Genomic DNA, 14,320 nt, shown 5'->3' on the forward strand with positions numbered 1-14,320 from the left:
GTGTGAATGCGAACGTGTAGCTGGCGTAACCGGATTTTTTTTTTTTTTTAGTGAACATTCATCGTCCTCGTGGAATCTGCGGGCCTGTGTCCAAGCTGTATCCTGTAAACTAAACTAAATTAATAAAATACAATGCAAATAACACAATGCCAGCATCACATGGTGTGCTCACGGGGAAAGATTACGGAGAGATCCCATCACACAGGGAATGAAACGCACCCGGCACATCCTACAAAGTCCGATCCGAGAAACTAACAATTGTTGGATGTTGCCAGGACTAGTGGGTCTTGGCTCAGGGAGAGGTTGAGTAGGCTGGGTCTCTATTCCGTGGAGCGGAGGATGATGAGGGGTGATCTTATAGAGATGTACAAAATCATGATGGGAATAGTTCAGTTATATGCACAGCATCTCTTAAACCCAGATGAGGCGAATCGAGGTCCAGAGGATGTAGGTTTAGTAGGTTTATGAGGGATAGCCTTTTCACACACAGTTTGGTGGGTGTATGCTACAACCTACCAGAGGAGGTAGTTGAGGCTGGGAATATCCCATCATTTAAAAAGTATATGGACAGGTACATGGATAGATCAGGTTTGAGGTATATGGACCAAATGCAGGCAGGTGGGACTGTTGTAGCTGGGATATGTTGGCAGGTGTGGGCATGTTGGGCCGAATGGTCTGTTTCTTCGCTGTAGCACTCTATGCTTAAATGCTTCTATGATTGACTTACGAATCGCGACGTATAACTTCGCCTAAATTTGCGAGCTCCAATACAGCCGCCGCGTTGAAAAATCCAACCACGTTTTCTGGTGGGACCTTCTGGAAATCTAACTAGGAATCCAGTGAGGAACTGGTTGAGTTCAACAGCCCTGTTATTCCACTACATGTCCACTAGAGGGCTCGCAGGCTTACGCCAGTCTATTCCCTCTGAATCCGGTTAATGTCAGACATGCGCTGCTCACCGTGTGACTGGCCGAGTGTTAGTGTCAGGATCCATCCACTCACCGCGAATTGTCGGACGTTAAACAAACGACTCAGTGTGTGATTAATACGATATCAGCACAACGTTAACCCACACACGTTAGTTTGGGACAAATGAGGGTGAGATACATATCAAGGTTGCCATTGACCTGCGGCAATAGAGGTCGATCGGCAGGATGTTGGAATCAAGCAGCTTTTTCAGCAACAAAGGAGGTCGTTTGGTCCCTCGTATGCAAATAGTCCAAAATGTGAATCTTTGCGCTGGTCCGTGGCCCTGCGCTTGACAGGACTTCAAGTACACATCTCACTGTTGTTTACACGTGCTAGGCTTCCCTCCTCTCTTGCCTTCTAGACCAACAAGATGCCCCTTCATGTGTCAATGTATTTCCTTTTCCTTTTCAATCATTTAATACATTCTCTAAATAACCCCTAATTATTGACACTTTAAGAGTCAATGAGTCATAGTGATAAGACAGTGGAAACAGGCGCTTGGCCCAACTTGGCCCAACCGACCAACATGCTCCAGCTACACAGGTCCCATCTGCCTGCGCTTGGTCCATATCCCTCCAAACCAGACCTATCCATGTACTCGTTTAAATGTATCTTAGTTGTTGGGATAGTCCCAGTTTCAGCTGCTTCATGTGGCAACTTGTTCCATACACCCACCACCCTTAGTGTGAAAAAGTCACCCCTCGAAATCCAATTAAATATTTCCCCCTTTATATTGAACCTATGTCCGCTGGTCCTCGATTCCCCTAACCTGGGCAAGAGTGTGAATCTGCCCATTCTAGACCTCTCATGAATATCTACACCTCTATAAGGTCACCCGTCATCCTCCTGCGCACCAAGGAATGGAGATCCAGCGTACTCAAACTCCCCCTCTAGCTCACACCCTCTAGTGCTAGCAGTATCCTCGTCAATATTCTCTCAACCTTTTCCAGCTTGACAATATCTTTCTTATAACATGGAACACAATATTCTAAATGCCTTGTCACCAACGTCTTATACAACTGCAACATGACCTCCCAACTTATATACACATACTTTATCGAACAGTTGAGATTTAGTTACAGTAGATTGTGAAGAAGGCAGCGAGTGTGAGAGCGGTGGTTACTGAATCAGACTTACTTTCCCCATTAAAAACATATTGAGGGTAGTGATGTGAGACTTACACGAGATACACAAGGTCGTCGCATTGGCGAAGGTAGTAGAGCTACTGAATCACAGCGCCAAAACTCCGGGTTCGATCCTGGCCTAAGGTGCTATCTGTTTCGCGTTTGCACCAACTGCTTGCCTCCCTGTGAATTTCCTCCAATTGCTTCGGCTTCTTCCATCCTCCCGAAGACCTTTGGCTTTGCAGGTTACATGCATTCGGTGATAACACCCATTGTGTGCAGGGAGTGGATGCGAGCGGGGTATAACTTACAATCATTCTTAATGGGTCTTAAGGGGTTGGACAGGCTAGATGCAGGAAGATTGTTTCCGATGTTGGGGAAGTCCAGAACAAGGGGTCACAGTTTAAGGATAAGGGGGAAATCTTTTAGAACCGAGATGAGGAAAACATTTTTCACACAGAGTGGTGAATCTCTGGAATTCTCTGGCACAGAAGGTAGTTGAGGCCAGTTCGTTGGCTATATTTAAGAAGGAGCTAGATGTGGCCCTTGTGGCTAAAGGGATCAGGGGTTATGGAGAGAAGGCAGGTACAGGATACTGAGTTGGATGATCAGCCATGATCATATTGAATGGCGGTGCAGGCTCGAAGGGCCGAATGGCCTCTACTCCTGCACCTATTGTCTATGTCTCTATGTTTCTATAACGTTTCACCAGTGTAATGTATTCATGCATATTCATGTATACGTTAATGCGTTGGTGTTCAAAATAAACAGGGGATGTTGGGTAGTAAACCTCTCTCTCGTGATCCAGGCAACCTGAGTGTAATTTGTTACTCATTCTTGCGTCCGGAATATAACACAATTGGCGACGAGGATGGGATAGAATTGTGAACTCATCCTTTAAATACAATGCAGGACTGTTGTGCAACATGCAGTATTGTTTAACGTTTTAAACAGTAAATACGGAGTGTGCCGCGGTTGTTTGCGAGCTGGACACGATAGGCCGCAGATCCTTCTCTGCAGGGGACTGTAGTTTCAAACAGCAGCTGGACAAATCGTCGATAATTTGTCATGCTCTCTCTATGTTGTGTCTGTGTGGCAAGATATCGTCCTTGGGTTTGTGTAAGATTTTTTTTGTCGAGTTGCTCAAGCTGAGCCTTTGTACAGCTAAGTGTTAGGTGAATTGATAAACCGGAACAGACAGGAAAAAGGGTACATTTAACGGACAAAATAGAAGAGAACGACACGATGCAGCGTCCACGGGCTATATTGGAAACCTTGGCAATGTTGACAAGTGTATAGAGACGTTCAGCTCCCATGTGGAGAGAGCAAACATGTTTTTAACGGCATACAACATAATGGAGTTTAGTGGTGAAGGAGACATAGTGGCTGAAACAAATAAGGCCCTTTGCGAACGCATGACAGCGATTCTGCTCACAGAGATCGGTCCTGAAGTGTACGGCACACTCGTGAATCACCTTGCACCCTTAAAGGCAAAAAGACGTGACAGTCAATGACATTATAAAGAAGTTGCAGGAGCACCTCAACCAAAGCCTCTGGAAATTGCAGAAAGCTATATATTTGGCACTATAAACCAGAAGCTGGATGAGACAATCAATTAGTACATTTTTGCCTTGAAAAACGTGACTTTGCGCTGTAACTTTGGAGCCTTTCTCGGATGCGCACTACGCGACAGATTTGTTTGTGGTCGTCAAGTGGATGAACGAATTCAGTCCAAACTCGTGAACACTCCAGATCTTACAATCGAGAAAGCATGCAAGATTGGCAACAATGGAGATGGCATCAAAGAATGCTCGCGAGTTTCGTCCACCATGGACTGCAGTGGCCGTTTACAGTCACAAGGCAGTGCCTATGGTCAAAGCAAGAGGTGTTAAACCAAAACCAAAGTATGGCGAGTTCAGGCAGTTGTTATCGTTGCAACGGTAATCACTCATCCCAATTTTATCAGTTCAAAATGGCCAAGTGTTATAACTGCTAGAAAAAAAGGCCATATCACCCCAGCATGTCGGGCCAAACATAACACAGGAAACCAACAATCTGCGGGAATCAAGCGACAACACCAGAAATTAGTTCACAACCTGGAGATGAACTCAGATAGAAATGAACTTGGGTTATACACCATTTATGCAAACAAAATAGATAGGCCTTGACCAGCCAATGCAAGGACTTTCGTACGAAACTATTGATGAATGAACAGTTAAAGGATACGTGTATTGACGCGGCAGCAGATTGTTCGGTCATGAGCAAAGACCTGAACCAAACACAGTTCCCACAGACACCATTGTTTGAGAGTAAGGTCAAGCTGACAACCTACTCGGGCGAAGTTTTGGAGACTTGTGGACAAATGAACTGTAAAGTTCAGCATTATGGTCAGTCAGTAACACTGCCCGTCATAGTGGTCAGCTACAGAAATAAACCAACCCTCCTGTCAAAGGATTGGCTGATTATAATAGAGTTAGACTGGAAGAACATTTTCAGAGTCCATTTGTCCAAATCACGTCATGAAAACGTTACAAGCAAACATGCAAACATTTTTTGCTGACTGGTACATGCAAATAACAGGGTACTATGCACACATTCCACTTAGGCAAGATGTGAAACCTATTTCATTGTCGACCAAGACCTGTACCATATGCACTAAAGCAACAAGTGGAGGTAGAACTCGACAAATTAGGGCGTAATGGAGTACTCGTGAAGAAAGACCAGATTAACTGGGCAACGTCAATTGTGGCCGTACCCAAGGCCGACAAAACTGTTCGATTATGTGGTGACTACAAAGTCACAATCAACCAAGCCGTTGATGACAAATAACATCCGTTACCAACCTCGCAAGATCTTTACGCAGAAGTTAGCGGAGCAAGAGTCTTCACTAAACTGGACTTGTTTCACGCTTATGCCCAACTCAATGTTGACAAGGAAAGTCAGCAGTACGACTATCAACACACATTAGGACTTGCATTCATGTACAAAGCTGCGTTACGGTGTGAAATCCTCCCCAAAACATTTCCAGGCTGTGATGGACAAAATGTTACAAGGCATTCCACACTGAGTGTACAACCAGGATGACCTGTGATATTCACAGAAGGCACGGTAGAACATCTGGAAATCCTTGAGCAACTTCTCACACGACTGAACTGCCACAATGTCAAACGGCGACAACGTAAATGTACATTTGCAGTCAATGACAGTCTACCTTGGACTCAAAGGAGATGACAACAGACTTCGCCCCGTGAAGGCGAAAGTTGAAGCAATAGTAAATGCTCCAAAACCCAACAATGTGTCAGAGTTACGTTCATTCCGTGGGATGGTGAAGTTCTATGCACGATTCCTTCCAGATTTAGCAACTGTGCTAAAGCCACTACATCATCTGCTATATAAGATGTGAAATGGTCGTGGGGAAAGGAACTGCAACGTGCATTTGTCATCTGCAAGGAGAACTTAACAATGGCAAACTTCTTGTTCACAACGATACGACACGCGAGATGGAACTTCAAGTTATGGTGTAGGTGCAGTGATCTCCTACATAATGAATGATGAGCAGTAAAAGTCTATTGCTTTTGCATCCTACACCCTGTCATCGAGTGAACGCAATTACACCCTGTCATCGAGTGAACGCAATTATGTGGTTCTTGTCCTGCTGGACCTATCTGCCTCCTTTGATACAGTGGACCATGGTATCTTAATATCTCGGTTACAGTACCTGGTGGGCATTTGTGGCAGCGCCCTGGGATGGTTCAGGTCTTATCTGGCAGACAGAACTATGTGTGTAAGCCTTGCTGGTTTTGAATCCTCCTCCGCTCCTCTGTCATATGGGGTTCCACAGGGCTCAATTTTAGGGTCCCTGCTTTTCTCACTGTACTTACTTCCTCTGGGTTCCATTCTTAGAAAGCATGGCATCTCTTTAATTGTTATGCTGATGATAGCCAACTATATATGCCGCTGAGGAAGGAAGATGCCTTTTCTGTCAAATCACTTCTGTCTTGTCTTGAGGACATTAAGTCCTGGATGGCCCTAAACTTTCTAGGATTTAATGAAAAGAAGACAGAGGTGATATTGTTTGGTCCAAATGGCTGCCATGAACCTCCCCCTGTTGACTTCGGTCCCCTGGCATGGTCTGTGAAGCCGACAGTTTTGGACCTGGGTTTTAGGATGGACAGTGATTTTAAATTAGATCATCAAATAGGCGCGGTGGTTAAGTCCAGCTTCTTTCACCTAAGGCAGCTGGCAAAGGTGAAGCCCATTCTTGAGCGGCAGCATTTTGAAACAGTAATCCATGCCTTTATCACATCTAGGCTGGATTGCTGTAACGCGCTCTATTTTGGTGTTGCTCGATCTTCCCTGGCTCGTCTCCAGTTGGTTCAAAATGCTGCTGCTCGACTTTTAACTGGAACTCGAAAGAGGGAGCACATATCGCCAATTCTGGCCTCCCTCCACTGGCTCCCGGTGTACTTTCCAGTTCATTTTTAAATTATTTTATTTGTTTTTAAATCTTTAAATGGGCTCGCCCCGCCTTACCTCTCTGAGCTGCTTCATCCATACGCTCCTGCCCGGCGCCTCAGGTCAGCTGATCAGCTGCTCCTGGAGGTACCGAGGTCTAAGCGGACGCTCAGAGGGGATAGAGCCTTCTCTGTTGCTGCTCCGGCGCTATGGAACACTCTGTCGTTGCACATCAGACAGGCCCCCTCACTGTCCATCTTCAAAACCATATTAAAACACATTTATTTCCTTGGCTATCGACCTTGCTTGAGACTTTGCTCATATTTTAGTGCTTTTAATGTTTTTAATTTTATTGTTTGTACTCTCTCTTTTAATGTTTTTATTGTCGTGTAAAAATTTTTTGTCCATGATTAGTCATGTACAGCACTTTGTTGCAACAGTGGTTGTTTTTAAAGTGCTCTATAAATAAATATATTATTATTATTACATACATATATACACACACACATATATATCACACACACACACACACATATATATTCACACACACACATATATTCACACACACACACATATATACACACACACATACACACACACACATACACACACACATATTTACACACACACACACACACACATACACATATACATACACACACACACATATTCACACACACACATATATATATTCACACACACACACACATACACACACACACACACACACATATTCACACACACACACATATATATATATATATATATATATATATTCACACACACACAAACACTAAAATACACTGTGCAAAACTAATTTTTTTTTAAACGTATTTTATACTCATATTCCTGTGCAGCTGGAGGACTGCTCCAACAAAATTTCGCTGTCTTGTACAATGACAATAAAGATTACTATTATTATATTCAAATCCTGCGGTAGAGTCTTTTGCTGAAACAAACTGCTGCTATTAAATAACGTCCAACAAACACATACTTACCATAGAGAAAGCAGCCGAATATTTGAACGAATCTTCAAATCCTGTTGTAGTCTGTGGCTGAAACACAATGCAGCTTTTGCTGAAAGACAATGCAGCTTTTGCTGAAACACAATACAGCTTTTGCTGCAACAAACACACAACATTTACCAGTTCTGTAGAATTATTCAAGACCTCGTGCACTCCGCCTTCAGCAGGCAGCGCCATCTTACCTCCGACCGGAAATGACTTCATCGCCGCCATCTTGCCTCCGACCGGAAATGACGTCATCGCCACCGGCTTACCGATCATCAGAAACGACGTCATCGCCGCCATCTTGCAACCGCCAAAATCACAAAATGAGCGCCAATTTTAAATGTAAACACAGTTCTGGTCCAAATAAAAAGCTTTATTCCGCGTGAAAACGTTGCAACAGATGCATTTCAATTTACATAAACATTTCAAAGACAATACGGACATCATGCTTTAGTCACCTGAAGACGGGTATACAAATGCATTTCATGTTCAATACACATTTCAAAGATAATATAGATAGACACATTTGCAAATGCTTTTTATTTTCAATACACATTTCAAAGACAATATATATAGACGAATATACAAATGCATTTCATGTTCAATCCACATTTCAAAGACAATATAGATAGACAAATTTGCAAATGCTTTTTATTTTCAATACAAATTTGCCAAGAAACTTCAGACCATGGTGAATGGTGAACAACAGACCAATTGGCTGAAAAAGCATATGCAGGGGACTCACCTTAGAGTAGAGCCGCAGCTCAGAGAGCCGCGACCTTTTCACTTCGTGGTCCGGAAGAAAGTGATTGAAGCAGGACACTTCCTGGTTTTATAGTCCCTCCCTCCCCCTGCTGCCAACGGGGGCAGCAGAGAGAATGGGGAATGCTGTAAAAACATTAATATCTCGATCATATTTCATCGACGGGAAAAATGCGGCAGAAGGGGGGCTCTAAGCGAGGTGGCCAAAAATGACGGCCGTAGGTGGCGGCGTTCTCTCGGAAATCGCACCACAGATCGCCAAAAGCGGTCAAGAACAGAGTTTTAGTAATATAGATTTAACGGTAAAACTAACCATGTACCTGTTGTTTTTATCTCCTCTCCTCCCCTCCTCCTTTCTCGTACCCCTATCCGGTCAGTCTACCCACCCAACACCATTTCCTGCCTAATGTGGATTTCCTTCAGTTCCTTCGTCACCCCACATCCTCTGGCCACTGGTACGTCAGGAAGATTGTTTGCGTAATCCTTAGTGAAGACAGATCCAAAGTACCTGTTCAAATCATCTGCCATTTCCTTGTTTCCTATAATAAATTCACCCGCTTCTATTTTTAAGGACTCTACTTTGGTCTGAACTATGTTTTATTCCGCTTCACATACCTAAATAAGCTTTTACTATCCTGTTTTATATTCTTGTCTAGATTAGCTTCGTATCTCATCTTTTTCCCTGTATTCCCTGTTGTTCTTTAAACATTACCCAATCCTCTTGCTTCCTGCTCATCTTTGCTACGTTGTACTCCTTCTCTTTTATTTTTATGACGTCCCTTGTTAGAGACTGTCGCCCCTTACTCACTCACTCCCCTTGGAATCTTTCTTCCTCTTGGGAATGAACGGATCCTGCACCTTCTGTATTATTCCCAGAACCACCTGCCACTGTTGTTCCACTCTCTCTGATCCCTGCTAGGGTATCTTTCCAGTCAAAGTTTGGCAGCTACACCCTCCCTCATGGCTCCGGTGGTGAATGTCAGGAGCCGGAGCTCGGAGCGGAGAGACTGCGCCCGCCTCTGGGATGGATGGATGCGCTCAGGGCGCGGATTTATGAATGAGCCGAAGCACTGAGGTGAGCGGATATTTCACCGTGTTCTTCAGCTGCTCCCTGAACTTGGACTGGGTCACCACGTAAATAAATGTGTTGGTGCAGCAGCTGAGATTACTCAGCAAAAACCCGACGTCTCTAAAGATCCATTGAGAATCATTCATGTCATTTCCAATCCCTGTGATCTGATAATTGACGAAGTCTACAACCGTCGTCAGCCACAGGAGGATGAAACTGCCGGAGATGGTGAAGAGTAAAACCACAGACCTCCTCCTGCTCTCCATCTCCGGGTCACTGCGGTTCTCCCCCTTGCTCTCACCCCTCAGCCCCTTACGGACCCGATTGGCCACTACAATGTGGCGGACTGTCAGAGCGTTGAGCAGCAGGATTACAGCGAAAGGGAGGAGCGGAGTTAAAACCGTGTCGAACCAGTCAAATGCCACCAACCCGGGGTCAGTGAAATAACTGTCCACCAGGTCACATTCCCACGGGACATTGTCGATGATTGACCGGGGTTCCAGTGTGAAGTAGCGGGGAAGGTTTTTCAGACAGAGCAGAACGCCGGCTGTTGCCAGAACCGCAGCCGCAGTTTTCCCGCTGCAATATTTAGTTTTCAGCTTCTGGCAACAAATGGCGACAAACCGATCAAAGGTGAAAGTGACGGTGAACCAGACAGAACATTCTGTAGCTGCAAACCTCAGTACTGCGTTAACGCGGCACACAGGGGTGATGGACAGGAAACTCCAATAAAAGTAATGATATCGGAGCCGATGCAAAATGACCTCGGTGATCAGGACCAGTAGATCGGCCGCTGCCATGGCCACCAGGTAGCGAGTGGTGCAGGTGGAGAGGCCGCACTTTCCCCGGGACAGGATCACAATCGCCACTAAATTCACTGCGGAAAGACAAGGGAACGGACACTGGGCATTTACTCAACACGGGGGCTGAACACCGGCTCGACTTTCAGCTCAAGATCAGAAGTGTTGGAGTCGGTGCGCGGCTGCTGCAAGTTTAACAATGTCAGAGCCGGCTCCGACTGTGTCCGACCTGCCTGCCTGCTTCAGGGGAGAAGAGACAAGGCGACGGGTGGGGTAAAGGGCGGGGAGGGAACGAGCAGTCACGCGCTAAAATAGGCGCAATGTTCCTTTCTATAGTTAACCCTGCTGCTGCTCACAGTCTCTGATGGGGCCGGTTTCACAGAGTTCAGACTGAAGAAGGGTTTCGGCCCGAAACGTTGCCTATTTCCTTCGCTCCATAGATGCTGCTGCACCCGCTGAGTTTCTCCAGCACTTTTGTCTACCTTCATAGAGTTAACCGTGACCGGCCGCGTTTAACCAGGGCTCTGGGAACTCGGCATCTGATGGAGACGAGGAGGGATCCAATGGGAAGGCAGGGACAACTTACAATCCGGCAGCAGAATGGCTCCGTTAATGGATTCATTCCACAGTGAGCAGTTCGGTAACAACACGCACACGCCGGTAGATCCGCGGCCACTGGTCCAGGAGATCGTTCCAATTATTGACCAACAGGCTGTGGGTGGAATCACAGTGTGACAGACAGACTCCACAGTGAGACACAGTGTCCACAGGAGCGGCTGTTCACTCTGATCAATAACTCAGACACAGTGAACTTCACAATGTGAACCCCTCTCTCCCAGTCACACCGTCCCGGGGAGCTGCCTGTCTGCCTGTCCTGAGCACTGGGAACACTCTGGGCAAGGTGCCACTGAAGGCCAGAACAACATTCTAGTGGCTCCCGGCCGGCAGCAGTGAGAGAAAAAGAAAGTTAGTTTTAGCTGTCTGAAAATAAGAAAAATCACAGCAGCGTTAATTCAAAAATTTTTCACAGAGAGGATTGATATTCTTCACATATTCTTGTACAGCGATCATCAGTTGGGAACTTGTAACATGATGAGAATCAGGTCAACAGCAGTTAACACACGGATGGAGTTATAAAACTTGAATTGTTCTGCTCACTTACCAGGGACGCCAACGGCAGCAATGATCACGTACAGGATTTTCTCCACGTCTGCATATTCCCAATAATGCTGCCCCATTCTCTCTGCGCAGCGCCGTGTCCCCGTGAGCTACCGGTAATGTCTCGGAAAGAAATGCTGGAGGCAGAACATTCCTGGAGATTTTATACCATTTTCCGTCTCCACCGGGAGAGTGAAGTTTCAACAGGGTTTAAAAATAGATACTTGAAATGATTCACAAACAGATGACATCAGCCACATGAAATCCCTGCTGAGACAGACAGACAGGTTGTGATTTATTCAGGGAATTGATTGAGAAACTTCAAAGACTGGGAATTGTGGCGATAGATATTGAGGGATGGAAATTGGGAGCGGGCGGGCGGCATTGTTCCAGCAAAGGGGATACTGTTTCAAACTCCATCAGATCCAACTCTCCAAATCATGTTGTTTGTCTGATTTCCTTCAATCCGTTTCACTTAGCAAGGCAATGCCAAATTCCAGGGACCCTCCCAGGGCTTCTGGTGCCCAGTTTGAAGGTGGACGGGACTGGGCGACCTTTGTCCACAGGTTGAGGAATCAGTTTAACACGTTACCTCGGAGTAAAATACCCCCCCTCCCCCTCTCCACTCTGCTTCACCAATCAATATGATCGCGGCTTCACTGACTGTAACCTCAACCCCACACTCTCGCTGACCCCGGGAACCATTCACTCCCTGTTTGCCTGGAATAGATCTGACTATACCATGGGACAATAACATTATCTGCCTTCATCACCTCTGAGGAGGAACGACCCAAAGACTCACGACACTCAGAGAATAGAAACATTGCTGCCGCAGAATAGTCCTAAACCTAAACAAAACGACAAATGATGCAGGACCTCTCCCTCCTCTCTTTCTCTCTCTTTCCATCCAGACTGCTGTCACTCTCTCTAAAATGTCACTCTCTTCCCTACAATCTTTATTTTCCTTCTCTGCTCCGCCCTCTCTCTGTCACCCTCTCTCTCCATATCCCTCCCTACCCTCTCCCTCTCACTGCATCTCTCCCTCTGTTTCTCAGTGTCTCCCTGATCCTTCATTCTGTCTCTTTGCCAACCCACTGGCTCGGAACTCCCCTCAATAGTCATCTTCTCACTCTCCCTTTGATAGTTCACTCCCTCCATCTATCGTCCTCTGTATTTCTCCCCTTCATCTTTGTACCCTACCTCTCTCTCCATTTTCCCCAACTTTCCTCCTGCTCGCCCTAACTTCTCCTCCAATGTATTTTTGGGAAGTGCGGGTAAAACGGTTTGCCACCATGGGCCGTAACATTCGTCGCTATACCCTTCCGTCACAGCCCAGGAGCCCTCCCATGTGAGACTGAGGTTCACCTGCAACTCCTCTGCTCATCTACTGTATGCGATGTACCAGATATGGCCTCGTTACATCGGCGTGGTGAAGCGTAGACTCGGCAATCCGATCACCAAAGACCCTCGTTCCGCCAAGTCCTGGCCGATCACCCCGTTGCTAACTCCCCTTCCCGCACTGACCTTTCTGTCCTGGGCCTCTTCCATTGCCAGGGTGACTGACTAAGGCCACTTCATATTCCGTTTTGTTACCGTACACCTAATGATATGAACATTGAATTATCCAATGTTAGGTAACCTACGTGTAATTTCCCGCTTCCCCGCGCTCATCCTCGCGCCTCACCTGGACTCCCACATGTTCATCCCAGTGGCGTAGGGTGGGTTTTGAGCGCCCGGGGCAGCTTAAAATATTGCGCCTCCTCATTAGAGGCTAGCCATGGCCCATGAGCTGTTATAAATCCAAGTTTTGTATTTATTTTCTCAACCTAACAAAAAGATGGCGGCGCTGCCTTAGCAGCTGCGGCTCGCCTGCAGTCTGTCTGTTTTTATTTTATTTTTTCGTGTTGTTCTTTTGTCCTGTTGATTAGTTGATTTTTGGTTTATTATGTTGTGTATGTGGGGGGGGGGGGGGGGGGGGGGGGCACACGTTTTTGGTCTCTTCCTTCGGGGGATGCGACTTCTTTTGTCGTATCCTCCGTCTCCACCTGCGCCGAGGCCTAACGGCGGAGCTGGCGGCCTCGGAGCTGGGCAGCGGCAGCGGCGCTGGGGCAGTGGCAGCGGCGACAGCGGCGACTGGGACAGCGGCAGCGGCGACCAGTACTCGGAGCAGGGCAGCGGCCGCCCGGCATCGGAGCTGAGACGGCGGTGGCAGCGGCTGGGACGGCGGCAGAAGCAGCGACAGCGATGGCCTGGCCTTGGAGCTGGGGCGGCGGCAGCGGCGACCTGGCCTCGGACCTGGACAGCGACAGCAGCGGCCTGGCCTCGGGGCGGGGGCAGCGGGGGCAGCGGCAGCGGCCACACGGCATCGGTGCTGCAGTGTCGGCAGCGGCGACCTGGCCTCGGAGCTGGGACAGCGGCGACCAGAACTCGGAGCTGGGGCACGTTCCGGCGGCAGCGGCCAGTCGACAACAAAGTTTTGTTCAGACCGCAAGGTCTGAATGACAATAAAGGCTACTTGTTACTTGTTACTATAATTACACTTGCATAAAATGTATTTATTTATTTATAAAATAAAATTACTTCTTTGCAGCGATTAATATTTATTTCAAAATTGTAACAACATTTCACAGGTTCCAATAAAAGTATTACAAAGTGTTCGAATAATAGGGAAACAGAACACATTAAATGTTAGACATTGTCAGTATATTGCATTTATTTAAAATCTTCTGGATTTTATTCTTGCAAATCTTTCAATTACGCTATCAAAATTTACATGAACATTTCTCTCAATAGACAAAATTGCAAGGTTACTTAATCTTTCCTGGCTCATTGTTGATCGCTGATATGTCTTTATTAACTTTAATTTGGAGAAACCCCTTTCACAACTAACATTGGACACAGTAACTGTTAAAAAAAATTCTCAGTGCCACAACAATGTTAGTTTAACCTACTTGAAGCTTCCACTTAATTATC

At 46.3% G+C, this 14,320-nt stretch overlaps 1 long non-coding RNA gene across 1 annotated transcript; it reads right to left on the reverse strand.

The window, feature by feature from the left end:
• Positions 1-955: 955 nt before the first annotated feature.
• On the reverse strand, positions 956-9,435 carry LOC129715688 (uncharacterized). The gene is made up of 2 exons (XR_008726540.1): positions 7,547-9,435; positions 956-3,576 (listed from the first exon to the last, which is right to left on the reverse strand). It is a non-coding gene; the product is annotated as an uncharacterized LOC129715688 (long non-coding RNA).
• Positions 9,436-14,320: the final 4,885 nt, after the last annotated feature.

This window comes from Leucoraja erinacea, unplaced genomic scaffold, assembly GCF_028641065.1.
Source record: "Leucoraja erinacea ecotype New England unplaced genomic scaffold, Leri_hhj_1 Leri_1321S, whole genome shotgun sequence".
Lineage (NCBI taxonomy): Eukaryota > Metazoa > Chordata > Chondrichthyes > Rajiformes > Rajidae > Leucoraja > Leucoraja erinaceus.